We start from the raw sequence: 17,660 nt of genomic DNA, 5'->3' as shown, positions 1-17,660 counted from the left end.
CAAATCATAGAATCATAAAATTATGGAATGGCTTCAGTTGGAAATTACCTTAAAGGGCATCTTGTTCCAGCCCCCCTGCCATGAGCAGGGACACCTTCCACTACCTCAGGTTGCTCAAGGCCCCATCCAACCTGGCCTTGAACACCTCCAAAGAGGGGACAGCCACAACTTCTCTGGGCAACCTGTTCCAGTGCCTCACCACTCTCATAGTGCAGAATTTCTTCCTAATGTCAAATCTAAACCCACCTTCTCTCAATTTAAAACCATTGCCCCTTGTCCTATGACAACACACCCTTGTAAAAACTCTCTTTCCAGAAGAGGAAACCTTCCAGCACCACTGGCATGGTACCCGGTGCCAGCTCCTGCTTATCCCTGTCTGGGCTGAATGCTGGGCCTCCAGAGCCACCCTGCTGCCAACCTGGAGGCTGCAGGTGGGCCTGGGAGCAGGAGAGGACTGTGGTGCCCTTGGCCTCATGCAGGTCTGTGCAGACCCCGTTCCCCCAGAGGTGAACCTCTGCCCTGCTCTGCACACAGATCAGCCAGGTGAGAGCACAGCAGCTCTCGCGAGTGCCACACAGTTGCCTCGCCGCCTGACTGACTCTTTAACAGAAAAATGACAAAACATCCTGCTTCCAATTAGAGGATAAGAGTAAAGACGTTTTTCCACAAATTGTTTTCTTTACCAGTTCCTAGGAGAAAGGAAGAGAAGGGGGAGGAAGGAATGAGAAGAAAGTAAAGGGAAAAGGAAAGTAAGACGAAAGAAATTAAGAACCTTTCCTATATGAGACTTCTGGAAATGCACCAGGGACAATGTTGGAAATATAATCCACACATGTTCAAAAAAACTAGGCTTGGAAGGCAGCACTCTTGTCTCATACCCTGTAAAGAGGTGGGATGTGTTTTTTTTTCCTGCTACCATCTCACAGGACTTCTTTATTACAAAAAGCAGAGACACTGAAAGGCTTGATGCAAGTTAAACATGTTTTGCTTTCCATGCCCTATTAGCACTGAAGTGAAGGAGGTGGATACTCTTTGGCTTCTGACAATTGAAATATAATCCAGATTCTATTTGTCAGAGAACCACAAGGATATTACCTTTCTTTAAAATACAAAGACTGCTTTTGGGCTCTCCATCCAACATTCAAACCTGCTGATAGGGGTTGTTCCCAGAATGAGAATTTGGAATATCTGTCTTAATTACTTGTCTGTGCATAATAAAAAAACCTGGAAAAGTAGCTAGGTTACAGGACCAGGCTAAATATGTGATGGTTGAAGAGAAGTAGATGCTATGTGCCTATTTAGTCAATATATAGCTTTTACTTTAGCAGACACCAGGCACTTTATGAAGTTCTCAGTAAGGTCCTTGTTTTGGGAAATATTCAGGAATGCATTCAAACTGGGAATTGAGGACTGGGCACTGAAATTATTACATTAGGCAATGAAATTATTATGTTCTGCTATGTTCACTGTTGTTAGCAATAAGTAAAGCTTTACAAAAGGAAGGCCTTGTAAAATCATGGCTCAGGCCAGTTACTTTGGCTAAGTGGAAAAGGACTATGGGAAGGAGATTCAGCTGAATTAGGGGTAGAAAAACAAGTTGTATAACCACCGTGTGTTCACATCGTGGTGTATGGTGGTTGGTTGAATTATGTTTGTTGTGCTTTAAAGCTATGTAACTGACTGCTTAAAAAGGCCTGGTTTTTGCAATAAAGCAGCTCTCCTTTGCACCTGCCTGGGGACTCTGCACCACTACGGATCGTCACCCACATTCTATTTCCCTAGAAAGAATTTTTCCTTGATTTACTTTTTAATTTCTTTTCTCCATTTAAGTGAACATAACTTTGAAGTGTTAAACTGGGTAGATGCAGATGGCACCTAGCCCTCAGCACTCCAGCAGCCAAGTCAGCCTGTGAGAACCTGAATTATCACACCTGCAGCAGCCCCATGTTCCCCCTCATTTTTTGGAGGGACATTTGGGGCCATACTGCAGACTGATTGTATTCAGCAGGATCAAATCTTTCTCAATTAATTATGTGAAATAGGGCCACCTATTGCCACGCTTGCCTGTCCTCATGAGCACCCAGAGAGGGAAGGCAGTGAAGGACAATTGGCCTTTCAGGATACAGGTCATGTCCTCACCGTGCTGTAGGCAACTGCAAACATGAGTGAAAGCAGAATCTTTGCTCAAATCCACAACACCGATGCTGCCAGTTACTTCTGACCGTAAATCAGAAATCTGGGCAAGCCTTTTTTTTGTGCAAAACAAAAAAGATTAAGACCACAACTAAGTGCCTTACGTTGAAGGTTCTGTCTAAGCTGGACCAAGGCTCCCTGGGTTGAGTGTACTGAACTACAAAGCCTCTCGCACTCCATGTATCATACCTTCACTCTTCTGAACGTGTCAATCTTGGCAAGAGTGCCAGCATTTTGTTCTTAAAGTTTGCTAAAGCTTCCTTCAATGAAGACACACACCCAGAGATTTCTCACACAGACAGTGAATTTGTTCATTCTTGATTTTTCTTCTGGAAACAGAAGTAAGTTAGAAGAAGAAAAAAGTTGCACATAGAAAAAGAAACAAAAGCATGAAAGTCTCATACATCCTTTTTCTAAGTTCTGTAATGAAACCTGCAGGAAACTAATAAAATGTGGTAGTCACAATTCTATTTCTTTTACTTATTTCAGCTGAGTTTTGTGGCTCCAGGTCACTACACTGTACAATGGCTGTAATAGGTATATTACCAACTTTTTGTGAGAAATCCCAGCTCAATTGCACTTCTACAGAATTCTCATACAGTTGTTTGCAAAAGTTCAAAACTGTTCTACTTAACTACCGAAAAAATTAGCTTTTGTATTTAGTTTTTTTATTATTATTAAGGTAGTTTTAGGTTGAAAGTACTAGATGTAATAGGATAAATAAAAGGTACAAAAATCAATCAAGCATTAAATAAGCATTATCTTTTAGCATAAGTGAAATGCAGAAAGTTGGTGTTCTCACACATACAGATAGCACCTAGTCAATAAACATTCTCAATTTTCTTTCCAAATACGTGAATGCGTCTTCCCAAGTATTGCAGAGCTTTCAACTCCAGAGTCTGCTCAACTCAAGACAGATATAAGATCCACCTGACGGAGTACCAGGAACCCACTGCTTCTTTTTTACTTCTCCATGCTTAAGAATCTGTTCTTTTTCAGGTTTTTAAACATTTATCCAGTCAGACTTCTCAGCTGCGTTTCCCAAACCTCTCAAACATACATCTGAACAAGAAAGGAAAGAGCTGAATATGACATAGCTTCAGGGAAACCCTGAAACAGAGCTTGCTGTCTCTTCAGATACTTCTCAGTTTCCAGGATTTAAGATTAATTAGCTCATTTCCTTTTACATAGATCAGTGTCTTTAAACATGAAACAGCTGTGAATTTTCATTAAACAGTCAATTCCTTCTGGGGTATGAGGTTAGTGATCACCACTACTGGGCTTCTTTTATTACTCTGAGGTTGAAATTATTTGCATTGAAACAGTATTGCTTCAGAGATGGGGGAAAAGTGGTGATTCAAACCTGTCCGGTTCTCCTACTCAGCTGTACTGACTCATCCGCAGCTTTAACGTGCAGCTCGAGAAAGGATGTCTGAGATGAGTTGCTCAAGTCCTCTTTTACATCTAATGCCACACAACTGGCAGTTTCCCAAGCTGACAGGAGTTTGTTCTTGTGAAGAGCAAGTTTGTTTTAGTGTCTCTTTGAATGCATTTCCACTGAGAATACACAGAAGTTCCCGCTCTGAGTTCTGAAGGCAGAAATTGCTTTAACATTTGTAGTATTAAATGATCTAACATGCAACAGAAAAAACTAGAGTAGACCACATTGCTAGCAAAGGGTTCATAATACATTCAGTCCTCTTCTGATCAGTGAGAATTGTGACCATGCCTGGGGTCTCTGAGCCTTTTTAGTTTGATTTTTACATTTATTCCTTCCCACTTTCCAGACCCTTTCTTTAGAAGACATGTATGCCAAGTGTGGTTGGGCTGTGAGGAAGCCACCAAAGCTTCCAGAAACTACATCATTATAACAAGATAGTTGTGAATACATTGCTGCTCTGTTCACTAAGGCACGGAGGAGGATCTAAACAAGCACAATTTCCCCTCTTTGATAACCTGTGACATCCTATGAAGACAAGAGCATGTGTTCTCACTTTACATGTGGAGAAGTTAGGGCTCAGAGAAAATGAGCGCAATGTTCTCCATTGTTCTCTCTTGGGTCTTTTTGGGTGCTTGAGGACAGCTAGGCACCCAAAACGGGACACACAGCTGGTACACATTTACAGTTCTGGTCTGGCTGGCTTTCCTAAGCTCCTGTCTATCACAGTTCAATAACATGAGGAAGCAGGTGGAGACCCTGTTAGCAGAACTGTACATGGGATCACCTGATGGAAGCAGGGAGTAGACACACAGCTACATGGTATTGTATTTATGGGGTGCCCTGTGGCAGGAAGGAATGATGAATCTGACTCCATGTTCTCAGAAGGCTAATTTATTATTTTATGATACTATATTATATTAAATAATACTAAACTAAACTATACTAAAGAATACAGAATACTTACAGAAGGCTAAAAAGATAATAATAAAAACTCGTGACTCCTTCCAGAGTCTTGACACAGCTTGACCCTGATTGGCCAATGAGTCAAAACAATTCACATGAGACCAATGAAACAACCACCTGTTGGTAAACAATCTCCAAACACATTCCACATGTGAGCACAACACAGGAGAAACAAATGAGATAAGAATTTGTTTTCATTTTTCTCTGAGGCTTCTCAGCTTCCCAGGAGAAAATCTTGGGCAAAGGGATTTTTCAGAAAATATTACTGTGATAACATCGGTGCAGCCAGGACCCATGTTGGTGCGGTTGGTTCTTAAAGCTCACTTCAGTCATTCCCTCCTGGCAGAAACATGGATGCAGGAGCCAGCAAAGGTGCAAGCACTGCATCACCAGATGTGTTGCATGCTTTGTACCTGCATATGAAATCCCTGACACGCCTTCAGCAAAGCAGCCACTCCTGAGACAGACCTAGAGCACAGTACCCGGTACTGGCCTGCAGAGGAGGCATGATTCCTGCCCACCACATGTTTAACTTTATGTGCCTGGTCTGTTTACTGCCCTGCCTGGGCTTCTTGCAGGCCTCCAGAAACCCTGGATAAATTCCAAGGACTGGGCAGCAATAGCTAAAGCTCCCTAAGCCACCTCAGCAAATCTGTGGTTGTTGAACTATGTAAGTAGATCCACAGAGAAGGGGATTGTCATATTAGTGCTTAACTGGGGAAAAAAACAACAGTGGGAATGAGTCATATAGAAATTCTTAATTCTGAAAAGTGCTTTGGAGCCTAAGCAGTCGCTTGTGTCATATCACACTTGTTAAGTGCTGTGCAAATAGCTGTAATATGCAGCCAAAATGGTTACTACTTTAGCAATATTGTATTGCACATTGCTTGCAGGACATCTGAGATGTTACTTTGGGATGAAAATAGCAGAGAATCATCACTTTATAACTCATGCCAGAGTGGATGAAAGCAAGCATGTGTTGTGATTTCTAGATGTCTAAGCCTGGCCATGCAGGGTGGGATTTGAAAGAGTTCAGTTTCTCAGAAAGCACTCTTTTATCCTGAAGTCATGGAATCATAAAATGGTTTGGCTTAAAGGGCATCTCGTTCCAACACCCCTACCATGGGCAGGGACACCTTCCACTACATCAGGTTGCTCAAAACCCCGTCCAGCCCAGCCTCAAACACTTCCAGTGATGGGGCAGCCACAGCTTCCCTGGGTAACCTCCTGTTCTGCTTCACCACCCTAATAGTAAAGAATTTCTTCCTGATACCTAATCTAAACCTGCCCTCTTTAAATTTAAACCATTGCTCCTTTTGCTGTCACTATCTACCCATGCAAAAAGTCCCTCTCCCTCTTTTTTACAAACCCCCTTAATGCAACAGAAGGCTGCAAAGAGGTCTCACTGGAGCTTCTCTTCTCCAGGCTGATCAACTCCAGCTGAGTCTTGTCTGAAGACAAGGAGAGGTGCTCCAGCCCTCTCATTATCTTCATAGCCTCCTCTGGACTCACACCATATGCCTTAGCATGTCTCCAGGAGAATCCACTCCTTGATCTTCCAATGCACAGGGGTGAGGGTCACCACTCTGTTGTTCCCTAGATCCTCCTTTCTCACCTTTTTAAAAATTGGAGCAATCTTTCCCTTTATCCAGTTACCAGGAACTTCATCTGACTGCTGTGACCTTTCAGATGTGATGGAGAGTGACAGCAGTCAGTTCCCTCAGGACCCTGGGATGCATTTCATCCAATCCCACACACTTGTGATTATTCAGCTTCATCAAGTGATCCCGAATCTGCTCTTTGCTTATAGTGGGAGAGACTCTACTTCCTCCACACCTACCCAGAGGATCAGGGACTTTAGAGAAGCAGGAAGCCTGACTGCCAGTGAATGCTGAGGTAAAGAATTCATTGAGTACCTCAGCCTTCTCCATATCACTTGCCACCAGGTCACCCCACTTGCTTCTAAGGGGGCACACTCTTTTCAGCCTTTATTTTCTGACCTAAGTACTTATTGAATCCCTTCTCCTTATTCTTCACATCCCTTGCCAAGTCCTGTTCCAGCTTTGCCTTGGCTTTCCTGACCCCATCCCTACACATTCAAACCCTATCCCTGTACTCTTCCACCAGGTCACCTGCCACTGCTTCCACTGCCTGTGCATTTCTTTCTTACTCCTCAGTGTGAGGAGCAGATCTGTGCTCAGCCAGGCCATTTTCCAGCCTACCTTGCTCAATTTCCTACACACTGGGATAAAGAGCTCTTGTGCTCTAAATGACCAGGGAGTGTAACTCAAGACTTCTCCATGTTGGAATCAGTTGCCTCCCTCTTCAACTGTCCTGTCTCAGAAAGTAGTCGGGATTTCAATGTGACTTGCAAGAAACCTTAATGGAAAGAGCTATGGAACAGGTTCTAAAGGAAAATGTATCTGTTGCATGAATAATTTTTAATTGTCAGGTATGCTAAATACTGCAGACTTGTACAGCCTTCCAGGGTGCTGCAAATCAGTTCCATTTCACAATGGCAAGCCTGCTGCTGTTTTACAAAAGCTCTGTTATTCAGACAGAGGAGGAAGGAATGTTTGTCTACCTGCTGAAACAAGCCCATGTCCTGTGCTTGCTAGAAAGGTATTGAATCCCAGTTGCTGATACTGAATCCCAGTCTCTTTCTTGGAAAGAGATTAACACAGCTAATTGCCTCTCGAGAGTGCTCTCATCTAATGAAGGCTTGTGTCCTGCTGCTGGTCTTTACATATATATATATATTTTAATGATATTCAGTACTGAAACTTGTATTTTTCCTATAATCTGTCCAAAGGTCTGGATTTGTTGGCTTCCTGGACACAATGAAATGCCAGCCTTCTCTTTCCGTGCTAGCAAGGGAAATGTACTGAGGCAGTGGTATTTACTGCATTATCTACTGAGCTCCGTGCCAGCCTGAAGTATGCTACTATGATCCTAGGCAGCCTTCCTCATTTGTTTCCATTTCAATTTTCAATTTATGGCACAAGGAATCAGATCTGTGGATTGGTACTGGGATTATTTTTAATCTGAAAAAAAAGCAAGTTCATTAACTTTCTTTTTTATGCATTGAGAAAATAAAATAGAGAAAACCCATTAGCTAGGTTCATGCTAGCACTGTAGCACAAGCAAGGTTAGTGCAGTTTGCTTTCAAACATTTTCAGATATTGGTGTGTCTCTGCACAGCTATTGCTCCCTTGAAATCATGCTCTTTAAGACTGTAAAACTGTTAAATTTCAGGCCTTAGATTTGCCAAATGTACTGATGTTATTATGTTGAAGTCTGGCCTGTATTACCTGCTCTGTGACCTTGCTTCATTAAATCAATAATAGTCAGTCATGTCTTGTTTAATTACACACAGGGTAAATTCAGTCCAGTCCAGTTTCTAGGCTCCTGGCTCTCTGCTATTTCTCCTTTATCTGCAATAGTAAATCCATTATTTTTGTTGTTTCTGGAGGTTCTTTCTTCAATCCAGGCAAATACTGAACCTTTGCAATGTCTGCAGTGAAGAAGCCGAGTGTTGTCATTCTCAGGAAAGCAGCAATGTCTGCTGCTCAGGGGAGGAAAACCTGTCCATTCCTGGGGTCCCTCGGGTCCCCATCCACAATGGGGTGAGGACAGCACGCTGTCAAGTGTTTCAGGGGATCAGAAACTTGGAGCACTGGTTTCCTGTTAACAAAGAAACCATCAGATGTTTTTCTATTCTCTCTTTCATGAGAGCCAAAGGTATTTCTTGGCTTTTTTGAAGCTGGAGACTTCCTTCTTGAAATCAGGCTTAATTGCTTCCTCTTCCTCTTTCTGCCTTGCCCTGTGTCTGCCTCGTTCAGAACAGGTCTTGCCCTTGTGTGCCCAAATGATCACAATGGTTAAATGATTTCTGGTATCCAGGCCTGAGTCATCAACGTCCAAATGAATAGGAGAGAGTGACTCTCATGAAATCTGCAAACTGAGGCAGGCAACCAGGCACCAATTTTAAAGAGATTATACTTTTGAGATGGTCTTTGAAACCACAGCTGCTAAAGACTGACTCCCAATTCAAGATAAACAGATAAAATTTCCACACCAGAATTCCCTGTTAATATTTAAGCAAGGCTTAATCTTCATCTTGCAATTAAAATACGTCCTTCAAAGGAACTTTATTTAATAGAAGAATGTTTCTTCAAAAGTATTTTAATACCTCAGATAAGTATATATATCATCACCATGCTTCAAGCATTAATCGTTAGGAATAAAATGGATTCTTAGCATTTTAGAAACTGGTGCAGCAACTGTGGTTTGTTAAATAAACCCTCATGCAAGGACTTCATAATTTCTCATCCAAGTGAAGGCTATGGCAGGAAACTTCCAGTTGTGCCATGTCTCACCTGTAGTGCACAGGACAATGTTCCAGCTGTGCGCGTCTTCTAATGCTGAAGGACACAACACCTTTCAGTGTAGGACAAATGACCAAAAGTGGATGAATGAGGACCTCTCAGTAACAAGAGAATATTTTTTTTAATATTAATAAGGCTACGTGATAGCACTCAGCACTTCTAATATTAGAAAATCACAGACACAAGGAAAGTAGGGCAGCTTTATTAAGGACAGTATGGAATCACAAATCCAGTGCAGTACACATTGGGCTGTGTCCCACATAAACCCTATGTGGGACACTGTCGAATGTGTGACTGTGCTCCTATTGTTCTGACAAAAGACAAAGGAGAGTGCTGAATACAGCAATGCAATCACTGGCAGAGCTCAGGTTAATATCTCTGTCAGGTGCATAATTTTTATAATTTACCATGAAAAGCTAGGCTGGTTTTAATCACATTTGCAAATCATTTTAGAAATCTGGGTTAGAGCCTTTACCCTCAGACTTTAGACTTAACCAGGTTTGATTGCACAGAGAAATAGTTTCCAGTGTAGTGAACTTTGTGATTGGGCAAGGCTCAGAGGCAAGTCAAAAATATGCATGAAGCACTTGCAATGAAATCATGCTCATCTCAAAAGGAGAGATGCTCACATTTTCTTTCAATAATTTCGCACGTGAAAAAATTTTGCAGACATTTCAGATACCAATGGAGGGAAGGGGAATGTCTGTGATTTAAGCACTGAAATTTGATGTTCTCATCCTTGCATTGTTTTTATCATTTCAGATATCTGAACAAAGAATCACTGTTCTGTTCATCTGGCATAGAAAATGGTCCAGAATTAAGTCGTGACTCATTTTCATGACAATTAAGGAGGAGGAAATATCAACTCTTTTCTCACAGAAAATGCCCTAAGCCTAGATTCAAAGCAGTTTCATGTGGGTGCAAATCCTGCTCTTCTCTGCATTAAACCAAAATATGCATGGTTACAAGGCTTTAGGATCCTGCAGTTATGCCTTTCAGTCAAGGCAGACAAATCTGCTTTGAGTCAGTTCTCTGCCATCAGACTTGCAGTGGAGCTAAGCAGTAGATAACGAGTTTTAGCAGCACCCAATGTCATCTCCTGTTTCTCTTTATCCCCCAGGCAGCACATCACACAGTGGTATTTGATCTGAATATTGATGGCTACCAGCACACTGCACTCAGAATGTTTATTTAAAAAAAACAAACAAAAACAACACAAAACCAAACCAAAACAAGACAACCCAAAAGGAATGGCAAACAGTTTTGGAATAATTCAGAGGCAGCAGCTGACATCAGGGAATTTGGTAACCTGCATGCACAGCAACATAGCAGCAGCCGGACGTGGCTGCCCTTGGAAATGCCCCAGAGCTCACTTCCTATTCCTGGAAGGAGGTATAATTGCAGTGAGTGGTTTGGTGGCATTTTGAAACTCTCCCACAGGCATCCAGGGGAGTTATGCTGCATTTGGGCTGGGCTGGTTTCGTACAAAATGTGGGCAGGATGTGCAATGATGGAGTGACTCTGAGAGTCAGACAGAAGGGAGGGAAGAAAGAAGTGGATAAATCCCAGGTAAGCAGCAGCATAGTAAACAGCCTCTTGCCCTGGGGTGAACCAATGTATCAAGGCTGCTTTACTTTTCATCTCCTCACTTCCCAGGATGCCAAACCCCATCTCTCTGGCTTTCTCCTTTCAGATGCACTAGGTCCCAGTTTCCTGCATGTCCAAGAAGTCTGACCTGTTGCAACTTGCCTCTCCATGAAAATCTCAGGTTCCTGCAAGCATTTGTGGTCAGACCTATCTGCTGGTCCCAGAGGTACCTGCCCATCACCAGAGATGTGTGGGAAGCATAAACAGGACAAGGGCAGGGGAATGTGTGTTTGGAGAGGTGAAAGGCCAGGCAGAAAACACAAGTGCCTTGCTCCTGGGAAAGGCAACAGAGAGCAAGGTGAGACAAGTGCATTTTCTGGAAGCTGTTTCTGAGGGAGGGCTGGGAGGGAGAGGAGGGGAAGCAAAGCAGCAGCCAGCAGTGACATGGTTAGCAGCCTGCCGCCTTCCTCCTCCTCCTCCCCAACCGCAGAGGCACGAAAACTCACTGCCTCCTGTTGTGAAAAATGAGCTTGGGTGGAGTGATTCATGTGTGTGGGACTTAAACAATCTATTTTAACTGTCACTTAAAGGAGAAAACAAGTGAACTCAGCTAATGTTATCAGGTTTTGTTCCTGCTTTGAATTTGTATTTCATCATTTGTCCAAAGAGCAGTTGATGCTTAGCAGTTGGTGATCCTCTGAGATTTCTTCCATAGCATCTGAAGACTTTTACTGTATTTCATACTTTCTTGTTATTTGTACTTGTTTCTTTGTTATTTGTACTTTGTTTCTTGTTTCTTGTATTTCGTACTTTTTGCTAACTCAAAATGTGATATATATATATATATAATATAGATATATACATGTATATGTTCAAATACTGAAACCAATGACATTTTTATACAAATGCTTATGTTTTTACCTTTAAAATGTTTCATGTTTACCTTTTATTATATTAGAATAGGGTAAATTATGTTTTGTACTTACTAGGCAATTCAAGGTTTTATTCTTAGTAGTTATGCCTTTGGATAGAAATTAGGCTGTAATAACATAGCAAGAGGCAGCATTGCTTTCCGTTATCAAATAAAGTCATATCAAATGATTTGAATATGAAAGAAGAAGATGTCAAAACATGTTTTGTATTTAAAATTGACTGTATTATCATACAAGGAAAACTGATGCTTATGAAATAACTGCTAACTAGTGGTTAAACAGCCTGGAATGAGTAGGTCTCTAGTAGCCCTGATGTCTCAGTTGATTCAAAGACTGGTGGGTAGGAAAAATAAATTCACAGATCTTTTAAACTATAATTAATTCCTCAATTCTAATAAACAAGTTGTTGACCAAGCTAAAATGAAGAAACTGAAATACAGGAAATACACTTTCTTCACGTGCAATAAAGGCTCCAAGTGAAGAATATTTTTTTATCACTTCCATAAGTGGTTGTCCCAGTTAACTTCATGCCTTGGCTCCCCATTTCCGTGTTCTGCCTTTCTTTAGAGCCTTGTTAGCAAACAGTACTGAAATGCTGAGCTTTTAATTTGAGCAAACACTGAGCCTCAGGTGTGAACCTCCTCACAAGCAAGGGCCTTCTCTTGTGAGCTGCAAGGTCATGCTTGGCTTAGGAGGGATGGAAATACTCCCTAGGAAGGGGGAGGGAGAGGCTGAGAGCTGCTGGGAGCCTGAATGCAAGGACAACTTTCCAAAAGGTCAGAGATGGGATTTCACATTCCCTCAGGGCAGAGGGGGGTTTGAATTTGGTTCTTCTACAACTTGAACTAATGCCTTAACTACAGAGTTTATGCATAAGAGGGAACATACTGTCACCTCCAGATTTGCTGTCAGAGGAGATGATATGAACTTTGACTCCAAATGCAGAGCAGGTTGAGAAACGCAGGTTTGGGCATGATGGTGACAAAGGCATGCTCTGAAAGTGATGCTCCTCAAACCCAGAGGAACTTATATCTTTTAGGAAACAAATCAAGAGGCTGTTCTGTGCAGACACTATCACAGCAGCTTCTCTTTTACAGCCAAATACAACCCAGGATGTTCAGTATTTGCATTTTCCCCATTCTGCCTTTGGCAATATTTTAATTTTGTTTTTAAACTATGGCACTTCCCACAAATCGCCTTCTGATATCTTGCAGACTGTTAGTAGCTTCCAGACTGGAGGGTAAAAAGGTTTGAACCTGGAGATTCAACAATTGGAAAACTAACTGCACAGAAAGGTTGGGAGCACAGAAGGATAAAACTGGATTTGTGACTGCCAAAAATATTAAACTTTCCTAAATCTAGCATAAAGTATTTTTCCATGTCACAATCAGCACATCCCAAAACAGAAACCAGATCTTCTGAGTTTCAGCCCACAGCCTCTCCACTGAGCCATGGTTACTGCATCTGCATTAATTTTGCATTCCCACACCTGGTAGAAAAGCACAGTTTTAAAACCTTAATTTCCAGTGAAACCTTCATTAACACAAAGACGCTTCCAAGGCATCCTTAACACTTCTGACTGACTCCCAATTTACTGCTCTTGAGTAAGGCTTGTCACAAAGATGGCATATGTTGATCATTTTCAAGAAAGAAATTTCTCTGGTTTTTTGTAACATGTTGATTAGAACCACCCTGTTTCCACCAGGGGAAGTAGATTATTCACACCATGCAACCTTCTCTTCCACATTGTTCATATGCATTGGCTACCCTCCTACCACTGGAGGGAACTTAAACTCATTCTGGCCAGGCTGTCCAACCTCCAGAGAGATCCCTCTCAAGGGAGGTCAAGGAGATCTCCAGAGGTGTCAGTCAGGCCACGTTCAATGCTTGACATTGTGGAGTGCTTCTAAATTAGACCTCAGCACTGGATAAAGCAAGATGCGTGATGGTGGATTTGGACTATGCAAACCAAGATGCTGAAGCCTTTATTTCCAGAAACCACATTTTCTGGTCTGTTATCACATGAAGATTGATCCCCATTGCCCCTGTAAAAGATTTTCAGTCTTTCTGCTGTGCTTGCTTTCTTTATTAAATACAGAAGTTGCTGCATGCTCATAAACCTCCAGGGGAGGAGAAGCACCACTGAGTTTTAAAGAGCTTTAAAAGCAAAAAATTCCCTGATTTCCTCTCATGACTCTCAAAACTCTCTTCTGATTTCTAGTCAAAAAGCTGCCAAATAATTCAAATTTCAGCTGGCATTGCAAAACAGTGATCCTGGCAGGTTCCTGCCTGTAACTGTTTAGTGCTCCTTCAACTGACTTCTGGAAGTCTGGTTTAAATGGATACATTTTTTACCTTCATTTCCTGTTAACGGCTGGAAGAGCTTTTCCTTGCTCAATATATTGGTATAGAAAAATCTTAGTAGAAAGAGATACAAGCCTCATACAGACATTACCTTTTAATCACACAAGATTGATGGATTGCCTGAGACAAAACAGAAATTACTGGTGCAGGAATATCTGCTTAATATGTGGAAGAAATTTCTCTGTGCTCTTCACAGAAGACACAAGGGAAGGGGAGAGACAAAATAGAACAGAGAGGCAGAATTTGTTGCCTTACAAAGCGATTATGAAGATGTTCTAAAGAAATGTCAAGCTAGACAGGGAAAGAAGAGGATTTGAAAAAAAAACCCCTCTGATTAGAAGAGGTGCCCAAAAGAGACAGCACAAAACAAGCACTGAACTGTACAGTAAGTTGGATGACTGGTTTGGCATTTGCTCACTTTTTGTTTGCAGGGAGCAAAACTTAGAACAGTTTTTGTCAGGAACAAAATGTTTGGAGCATCTTGTCTCTCTCCAGGAATTTATGGTTGCTTCAGAGTTTCAAAAGTAGGTCTTCCAGTTACCCAAATAGCAATGGAAAAATGCTAGAAGAGTCTGCCTGCCCTCCCCTTTTTAATTGCTCCACACTATCCATCACACAAGTCTTGTCAAACCTTCCTTCCAAACAAAGCTGGACTCCCTGCAACTCCCCCAGAAAGAGGCTTGTATAAGGTTTGCTGCCAGTGAGCTGGACTGCAGAGTATTTTGGTAAGGCCCCTCCTGATGTATCTCTCTTCTTTTGATCTGCAAGGAGCTCCCCACAGCACTTCCATGCAAAGGAGCTGGAGATAACCTCACACCTGGTGATTGCTCTCCTCCCTTGCCCCCCAAAAGCAAGCCCCAACTCTTTGCCATGACAGAGGCTCCTGAGAGGCAAAGAGGGCACCAGGGTTCATGTCCTTCATGAGCACGTTGAGTGCCAGTGGTGATGGCCTGGCAGTGGTGCCAAAGGGTGTGAGAGAGCTGGGTCACCTGCCTGGGGACAACTGTGAGCCCACACCACACTGGGTCACAGCCTTGGCCCTGCCTGTGATGCTTTCTGCCCACCCATCTGAGGAGCAGCCCATGAGGCCCAGAAGTCTCCCAAACCCCCAGCAGAGCTTTAGCCATGCAGCTCTTCCCTTGACTGTGAAGCCCAAAATAGTGTGGTTTTTTTTCAGGTGGGCAACTCATACACACATAAAAAACTTTCCCTGAGGAGAGGTGACCCCAGAAGGCACCAAGAGCCAAGTAAGTGCAGGAGAAGGGGAGCCACAGATAAGGTGCCTAGGTTTCTCCTGTTATCTTTGCATGGACACTATGCCAAGTCAGCATCTGATTTTTAGGTTTTTACTTTTATCCAGGATCATCTTCTTGGTTGTCTGGCAGACCAGGCATCCACTGGATGCCCAGTAAACCCAGCCTTTCACATGGTGAAAGTGACACCCAGTAAGCAGAGCCTTTCACATGTGTAGGTACAGCATCACCACAGGTTCAAAATTTGCTGGAGCCCTGCACGTGCCCAGCACACAAAACCATGTACAGCACACATCCATGGCCTTCCAGCCTTCCAGAAAGTGGGGGGCTACCAAGGAGGCATTTTGTCACACATGTGGGCATTTGTGTACCCAGAATCTCCTAGTGAGAAATGTGACATGGATCTTCTCTTATCTGCCAATATCAACAGGCTTCTCTGTCCCTGTTGAAAGACCCCCCTGCATCCATAACTCATCTGTCTGCAGGCTGGGCTCCAACAGGCTGCACGTGGTGCCTCTTTTCAGCCAAGACAGTGGGAGCTCTGTTGATCTTTACTTATCTCTGACTGCAACTTCACCTATTTGTTACATATATGTTAGTGGCTTTTCACTCCACAAAAATCATTCTTATGTGCCCATAGGGCACATCACCACAAAGGATGTGTTTCATCAGCAGGTTCCAAAGCACTTTATATAGGAGTCTGGCATTTTTATCTCTGATTCACCTTTGAGGCACAGGAAGGTGGAAGTCTAGAGTCAATCTTGGCCCAGTAGTGAATCCAGGGACAGAAATAATTTCTACTCCATTCAATATTGTATAAAAAGAGGCTCCTGGGTTTGGTTAGTGGGGTTTTAAGCTCCTACATACCCCTTACTTTTATGTAACCCATGTATCTCATACTTTTTCTCTCTTCAGTTGCAGAAGTCCTGTGTTGTGCACCTCACCCTTCCCTCCAAAACACATGGGAGCCAGCTGACAGAAATCCTCTGCTTCTTTCTGGAACACATGTAATAAAAAGCCAGCAGCTTGGTTGGCAGGAAAAGACTGAAAAATATCATTGCAATTATTGTGGAGAAACTTGAAGCTACAACACCATCAGCAATTCTGCAGAATGAAGCATAACAGTGCAAAAAGACTAAGTGATGCTGTGCAAGCCATATGGGTGGATTTTTTCAGGGAATGCTGGCTAATTTTTAATAGATCAGCTGGATGGGCAAATTCCTGAGTTTTTATGGCAAGGAATGGAATGAAAGCAAGTCTGTTGGATGGACATCTCTGGTGTTTCAGAAGGTGGATATAAGAACCTCAGAGGGTTTAATATTTCTGGAAAAAACTCTTTAATGGCAATCTGCCTGAGCTGGGGTTACAGAATCTCAGTCAAATTCAGGAGCAGAGGAATGAGATCAATACAGAGCAGAGTACCAATTAACAGCCCTGGTTTTCAAGAGCATCCTTCATTTATCCTCTAAAATTTCCTTTGTCTCTGCCACAGCCCTGTAGAGAGCACTGAAATTTCCCTTGTAAGTTATGAAGCAGATTGCAGCAAGCTGGAGAAGTGACACCGTATACATTAGAAATCAGTGTTAATCATACATAGAAAAACAACTTCCAAGTTTAAATATGTATATAGTTCCTTGCCTTAGATCAGAGACTTACTTGAGAAACAAACATGATTTGTTAAGTAAATGCTTTTTTAATTCTCCTCAGAGATATGTTTTCTTAAAATATAGTGTATATAATGCAGTCACATTAGGGAAAATACAAACTACATTGAATAGACTTAGATCAGTATTTTCCTCTGAGAGCCAGACAGTTTCCACTCCCCCCTAGCACCCCAGCAAACACTGAAAAGCAACTCAGGCTGGACTTCGAATTTCACAATTTCGATTTGTTGGGTTTAGCTGGTTCCCTTTTCAGGGCAGGTCTCTACCGAGAACCAGCCAGGGTGGGTTCTAACCCTTATCTCCCTTCCTGCCATTTTTATGAAATTGTGGTTTTGCTGCCTGTGAGGAGCAGTGGCAAAACGCTTCAAGCCCCCAAGTGGAGCTAGCAGTGACCAGCCGGAAGCCACCTGCAGCACAAGCAGGTGCCACACACTGCAGTCACTGCGCTCCCCTTGCTGCTCCCCCGCGGGTCAGGTGTCCCACGGCAGCCACGCTCAGCAGCCTGGAGGGTGTGACACAGCCTGGAATGAGCCCTCAGCCCCTTCCTGGCTGTGCACAGCTCTGCCCTGCCTCGCCCCTGCTGCCTTCAGCTGCGCAGGTGATGGACAAACCCTTGCCCTGCACGCTCGGCACTCTCGCTGCTCGGAGTGACCCCGGGATGCGTTAGAAAGTCTCTTTTCCCAGCCCGGCACTCGAAGGAGTCAGAGCTCTTCATTTCTCGGTCTCAAGGTTGTTTATTGTATCTTATCTATAAAATTCTTTCTCCTGCCCTGCCGAGGTCCGCTCAGCAGGACAGACAGAGGCATTCTGCCTGCCCCGGGGCAGTGTTACCTTTTTATACTAAACACTGCGTATACAATATTTACAATCGCTTT

General features: G+C 42.9%; 1 long non-coding RNA gene across 1 annotated transcript; it reads left to right on the top strand.

Annotated features, from left to right (window-relative positions):
* The first annotated feature begins 6,094 nt into the window (after positions 1-6,094).
* On the top strand, positions 6,095-6,833 carry LOC135443185 (uncharacterized). The gene is made up of 3 exons (XR_010438866.1): positions 6,095-6,168; positions 6,408-6,493; positions 6,725-6,833. It is a non-coding gene; the product is annotated as an uncharacterized LOC135443185 (long non-coding RNA).
* The last annotated feature ends 10,827 nt before the right edge of the window (positions 6,834-17,660 follow it).

The sequence above is a fragment of the Zonotrichia leucophrys genome, chromosome 2, assembly GCF_028769735.1.
Source record: "Zonotrichia leucophrys gambelii isolate GWCS_2022_RI chromosome 2, RI_Zleu_2.0, whole genome shotgun sequence".
NCBI classification, from domain to species: Eukaryota; Metazoa; Chordata; class Aves; order Passeriformes; family Passerellidae; genus Zonotrichia; species Zonotrichia leucophrys.
Note: the sequence above shows the minus strand (reverse complement) of the source record. Positions and strands in the feature narration are given on the sequence as shown.